The 5,998-nt window shown below is 47.2% G+C and overlaps 1 long non-coding RNA gene across 1 annotated transcript; it reads right to left on the bottom strand.

Moving 5' to 3' along the window:
• Window positions 1–210: 210 nt before the first annotated feature.
• LOC120395566 lies at window positions 211–5,331 on the bottom strand. Its single transcript, XR_005592699.1, has 3 exons — window positions 5,214–5,331; window positions 1,488–1,646; window positions 211–333 (listed from the first exon to the last, which is right to left on the bottom strand). It is a non-coding gene; the product is annotated as an uncharacterized LOC120395566 (long non-coding RNA).
• Between the last annotated feature and the right edge of the window lie 667 nt (window positions 5,332–5,998).

The raw sequence follows: 5,998 nt of genomic DNA, 5'->3' as shown, positions 1-5,998 counted from the left end.
GATAGGAGAATCCAGCCCTTGGAGTGGCTGATAGCTTTCTGCAGGCCCTGGGTACCAGGGTGCAGTTCCTCCCTGTATTACCTATTTTAGCAAAGAGTCTTTTCCTTGAATTTTTCAATTCAAGAATATGTTTTTCCTTTGGTATCAAGACGACTAACCATATGGTTCATGGTGAGCATCTGGGTGAGTCATTGAAGGACAGCGACCCTGGTTTTTGTATTTGTCACCTGGCCTCAGTGGCTCACAGCTGAGAATACCAGATTCAGGACAAACTGTTGAGGGATATGGCAGACTCACCCCACGCTGGTGGTTATTCTGACGTTAGATACCAAGCTAGTAAAAAAGCAAATTTCTGTCTCATCACAGTGGTTAACAAGAGCTCAAAAATGCAGTCTCCAGCCCTTATTTCAGCACCCCAACACTTTATGATGACTGATTATTAAAATCTAATTTCAGCATATAGAAGATTCTGCTTATCCTAAGAGATCAGACACATACCCAGGGCAATATATAACTCAGATCTATGGCAGTTCCCCACCTATGGGAGCAGCGGTGTCAGCGGTGAGAGTGGGAGCAGCGTGCAGAGCCCCCTATTCCTTCCCCAGGGGCTGCCGGGATATCCTGGATGCTTCCTGGAGTGGCGCAGAGCCAGGAGAGGCAGGGAGCCTGCTTTAAACCCACTGCACCACCTACCGGGAACTGCTTGAGGTAAGGCCAGTCGGAACCCACACCCGTTATCCCCCCTGCACCCCTGCTCCACCCAAGAACCCCCTCCTGCACAGAACCCCCCCCCACACAGTCTGGAGTGCCCTCCTGCACACAAACTCCCTTCCAGCCCTTGTACCCCACATCCCCACTGCAACCCAACCCCTGCTCCAGGATTAGCCCAGAGTCCCCTCCTACACTCCAATCCCCTTCGCCGCAGCCCAGAGCCTGCACCTGCTCCCGCACCCCAAGTCCCAAGCTCAGCCCCGTGAAAGTGAGTGACGGTAAGGGAAAGCGTGTGATGGAGGGAGGGGGGATGGAGTGAGCGGGGTGGGGCTTCAGGGAAGGAGTGAAGTGGGGTATGGGGTCACAGGGAAGGGGCAGAGGTGGGACAACAGTGTTTGGGTTTGTGTGACTGGATAGTTGGGAACCCCATCGGGAGCCCTCTTACCAAACAAAACCCCATTTCCGTCATCACCGCTCCTCCCGGCGCTAATGATAAATGTAAAAACCAATGTATCTCTGGCATGTCATTTGAGAGCATTTTGAATAATAAACTCTCCAACAGAGACTCTGCGGAAACATAATTATGGAGTCAGTAGCCGTCTCTGAATATTTCTCCTTTTTCCAGGACATTCTTCTCTTCTCCTCTAATGCAATGTCCAGTGACATGTCGCACGAAGCATCCATCTGGAAAGCCGTCTTTTAAGGCAACCTACTGGAGTGGGGGGGGGGGCTTAAATTCAACTGAGTCAGCTCCTTGACATGAGCTTTGAACTTACTTTGCAATGGTGGAGCTGTAGGGCAATGGGGCAGAAATAGATCCGCCTCATCTTGAGATTTTTTGATTTCATTGCACCAATATAACTCAATGAAATTAATCTTCTCATTCTTTGCCCTGATGTGTTCATCAACTGCTCAGCAGCAATCTCCACTCCTTGCTGAAATGACACGACCCAAAAGAGGTTTTTTACAAGTATGTTGCAAACACACCTTTTCTTTTATTTAAATTGGAAGGCCTAGGAAATCTGAAGAAAAATGATGAATTGAGGGAGACAGACCCTCTTCAATGGTCAGATTGCTGTGAGATTAATTGCAAGTCTGATCAATTTAGGGCATTCTGGAAGCCCCTTCTCTGACAAAGTTTTTCAGCCAGAATTAGAATGATTTCAAAGTGAAAAATTGACCCTCGCCAGGATTTCTTCTAACCTGAACAGCATAAAATGCCTCCCCATAATTGTAGGGCACAGAATATCATTGAAGTGTATTGAAATGGAGTGAGGTACATTATCTGAGGATCCTTTACAGAGCAATGTTTGTTAATCAAAGGGAAATCCAAAGCTTTTTTGAATGAAAAACCAAACAGCCCCGAATAAGGAGTGAGGTTGTGCTTCGGTCATGGACAGGCATCTCTTTGGCCTTTTAGTGTTTCCTATCCCCATCCCCCTCCAAGCAGGCTGCTTGATCTTATCTCGGGAGAGGAGTTAGAGACGGGACCGTCCTTCAATGTACACTCGTGTATTAAACTCCCACCCTACCCAGCAACACTTTACATCTATCTTTTCCCCCAGCCATCTGCTTGTGGGCAGACGTAACACACAGCGTCTTTGTTCTTTGCTGACATATAGTGGTAAGAATGTAAAAAGTATCAAAAATCAAATGAGCAAAAAAGACCCAAAACTCTCTCTCACACAAGTAGACAAGCCTGAATACAGTATTATCATCACTATCACACTAACACTCCTGAAGAGCTGTTACCAAGGGCAGTGAGATGTGCCACCTTGGTGCTTGCACTGGTGCCTCCAGCACTGATCAGCACCATGCACTGTGCAGCTTCCTCAGGGCCTGTGGGGAGTGCCTCTGGATATACGTGGGGCCAGTGTGCATGGCACCAGAGGCAGTTCTTGCCGGTGGAGGTAGCTGCGGCATTTGATCATTGGGAGTGTGACGTTGCACTCCTTATGTTTTATGGAGATATGCTTATGAGTGTGAATATGATGTAACTGGAATATGCTTTATGAAAAAGGTCTCTTGTAAGGTATCCTAAGAAAGGTTATAATCCTACTGACTATAGTCCTCCTCTTTGTATGCATGTATCATTCTTGTATGTGAAGCTAGAAATAGGAAGTAGAACTCTGAGGTCCTATTGTAATTATGCAAAGTGTGGGCCAGTAATGATGGTTTAGAATCTTGATGGCTTCTAGTCACTAGGACAATTGGTTGTAAATGGTTTATTTATCTGCATACCTTCCTGTGGATTTGTGGGCCAACCCAGGAAGAATGGAGACTGGGGTCTTACAGTGACACGTGACCATGTCACATGCTACTGGAATCCATCTTAATCCTTGTACTTTTCCATTGATGAGGCGGGGATGGGGATAAGCACAGACAAAAGATTCCTGCCTTGTGCCAAAGCTATAAAAGGGGGTGGAGCAGGACAAAAGGGCTGCCCATCTTGAGAAACCCCTTGCTTACCACCTGAGATGTCTGCTGGATCTAACAAAGATGGTACCGGGGTTTGGATCCCATTGCCAACTGCGTGTCTGGAGGCTGGAGACAGATAATCTGCTGAGCTGTTTTCAGTTAAGTCTGCAGCTTTGGGGATATAGACCAGACGCTGGATCTGGGTTGCAACAGGCTAGTGTCTCTGTCTCAACAAGACAGGGTTCTGGAAGTCCCGGGCTGACAGGGAAAATGGGATCAAAGCTAATTTCAGCACATCAGGTGACAATCCCAAGGAGGTCTCTGTGACCAAACCCATCACAGGGTGTTCTCCTGGTCATCTGCCCTGCTTGCATGTGGCTGGGGAACGGGGAGCCTGAGACTCTGCAGGTGATCAGATGGTTCCTTGGGACAGAGAGACGGTTTTCTCAGAGCAGCCATCAGCAGACTCTGATTAAAGAGAGAGAAAAGGAGAATGGTAAAGACAACTGCAAAGTACTTCACTCAGGAAAAAAATCCAATGCACATGAGATGCTGTCTGGAGAGACTCATGGTCCTCAGGGTAGACCATCAAAAAGCAGGACCGAGATCCTAGCTGGTGCTATGCTCTATAATTATAAGTATCAAGCGTAAAACTTCCAAAGTACTATAATAGTTTGACAATGGAGTCACAGACGGTCCCCTTACACACTCCAGTCTCTCTTGCCTCGCCGGCATGCGGGACTGTGTGCTAAATGGTGGTGACTTCCTGCAAAAATCAAGAAAATAGTCACATTGTATCTAGTTCCACACTCACCCAGGTCGATTTGCATCCCAGATCTCACATGAAAAACACTGCTAGTCAATTCGACAGTAAACTAACTAAAGTCACTAGCTAAGAGAAAGGAATGAGAGTTATTGAGATGTTAAAGCAGATAAAAATATAGGTACAGGTTAGTCACAGTCTAAAATTCCTAAAGGCAGCAGAGATTTGGGAAACTGGTAGTTTCCCAAAAGTCTTTTCAGGCTCCCCAGAGTAACTCTTCTTCTCATTCGGTTATTCTGCCTGTGAGAATCCAACCAGTCCAGAGATGAAGAATTTTCCCTTGTGTCCATACTTATAGTTTCTTCTCAGATAAAGAAGCTCAGAGAGTCACTGCTGATGTGGGCTTCTTCTCTGAAGGCAGAGGGAAGGATGCATTTAAGGTCTTTGATCAGCACACACAGTGACCACTTCCCTTCAATGCACAAGAATTCCCACCTTCCCGTTAAATTTCTTCATTTGCATTACACAAGGCTTCTTTCTCATTGCATGGGTGATTTAGTTACAGGGCTATATACAATGTAAATGTTTGCTATTACCTTCTAACTGGGTACAGAGAAGTGAAAACAATGCATGCACCATCTCATTAGTTGTCAGGATGTTTAAACACCAAATAGATTCTTAGACATTGAACAATCACTTTCATTTATGCTTATACACAAGTGAATTGGCCTGGCTTCCAGCTGTGAGTTTGTCAGTTCTCAGCTGATACTTGGTTTACCAGCATCACAGCACAACTACAAAATGGGGAATAACTGGTTAGGTGGTAGGATAGCTAAAAAGGATCTTGGGATCCCTAAAGCTTAGGCTGAGTTCACTGGAGTCTCAGTTAAAGTCTCCGATCACTAAATCTACACAGTCTGCTGAGTCAAAAGCAACATCTTCCTTCCAATTGTTTTCAGGAATCTTCCGTTGAAATCCAGGCAGACTCATTCTCCTCCTCTGCTGAAAACACTGTTAGCCAATCAGATAACTGATTAACCAACCACCCCATTAAGTATATAGATTTTAAAAAACCCAGCTCTGTTACAAGTAAATGCAAATCTGAGAACAGCAAAACATAAATGACTCTTCCCCACGATCACATTTCCATAAAAGTTTGTGACTCACACTTGTTGAGACAATGTAATTAAAAGAGTTTGGCTAAAATCAAAAATTCAAAGTGTACAATGAAAATAAAAGAAATTACTTTTCCCTCTCAGTTTCCCCTGTAATTTACATTCCCCAGGCTTCCCTGTTGGAGGGTTGTAACAATATCACTGACCTGCGGCAAAATGCTTCCGAGTTTGGGCAAACAGCCTGTTTCCTGCTCCTGGGCCCAGCTTCTCCCTGCCGCACAGAGCGCAAGGCCTGGCGCAAAGCAGCTGCCCTGACTACTGCCCTCATGGAGTCTGAGGCCAGCACCAGGGAACCTATTGGAGCAGCCCCTAAACGACCACACCCAATTCCAGAAGCTTCTGGCTGGGGAGTGCGAAATCTGCCTAGCAACAATGACCCAGACACAACTCACTCCTATCCACCCTGCCCCACCAGAGAGCTCTTAAAGAGACAGTTCCCTGTTAGGGATGTGGGTTAATCTGCAGCAAGGGAGGTTTAGGTTAGATCAGGGGTCACCAACTGGTCAATGGTGATCGACTGCTCATTCACCCACGAAAGCTCATGCTGCAAAACATCTGCTAGTCTATAAGGTGCCACAGGATTTTTTGCTGCTCTATCCTAGAGAATCTCCCAGTCGATTGCGATCTCTAGTGGCGCAGCAGGGCTGCTAAGTCAGGCTCCCTGCCTACCCTGGCCCCACACTGCTCCCAGAAGTGGCCAGCGAGGCCCCAGAGGTGTGGGGGGCAGGGTGCCTCACTGTGATGCCGACCGGGAGCCGCCCAAGGTAAGAGCCGCTCGGGGGGAGGCCACATCCCAACGCCCAGCGCTGAGACCCCTCCTGGAGCCAGCACCCTGTGCACCATCCTTCATCCCAACCCCCCACCCCAGCCTGGAGACCCCTCCTGCACCCAAACTCCCTCCAAGAGCTCGCACCCCTCACCCCTTCCTGCA

Source organism: Mauremys reevesii, linkage group 1 (assembly GCF_016161935.1).
Source record: "Mauremys reevesii isolate NIE-2019 linkage group 1, ASM1616193v1, whole genome shotgun sequence".
Taxonomy (NCBI): domain Eukaryota; kingdom Metazoa; phylum Chordata; order Testudines; family Geoemydidae; genus Mauremys; species Mauremys reevesii.
The sequence above is the reverse complement of the archived record's forward strand: the minus strand, read 5'-3'. Positions and strand labels throughout refer to the sequence as shown.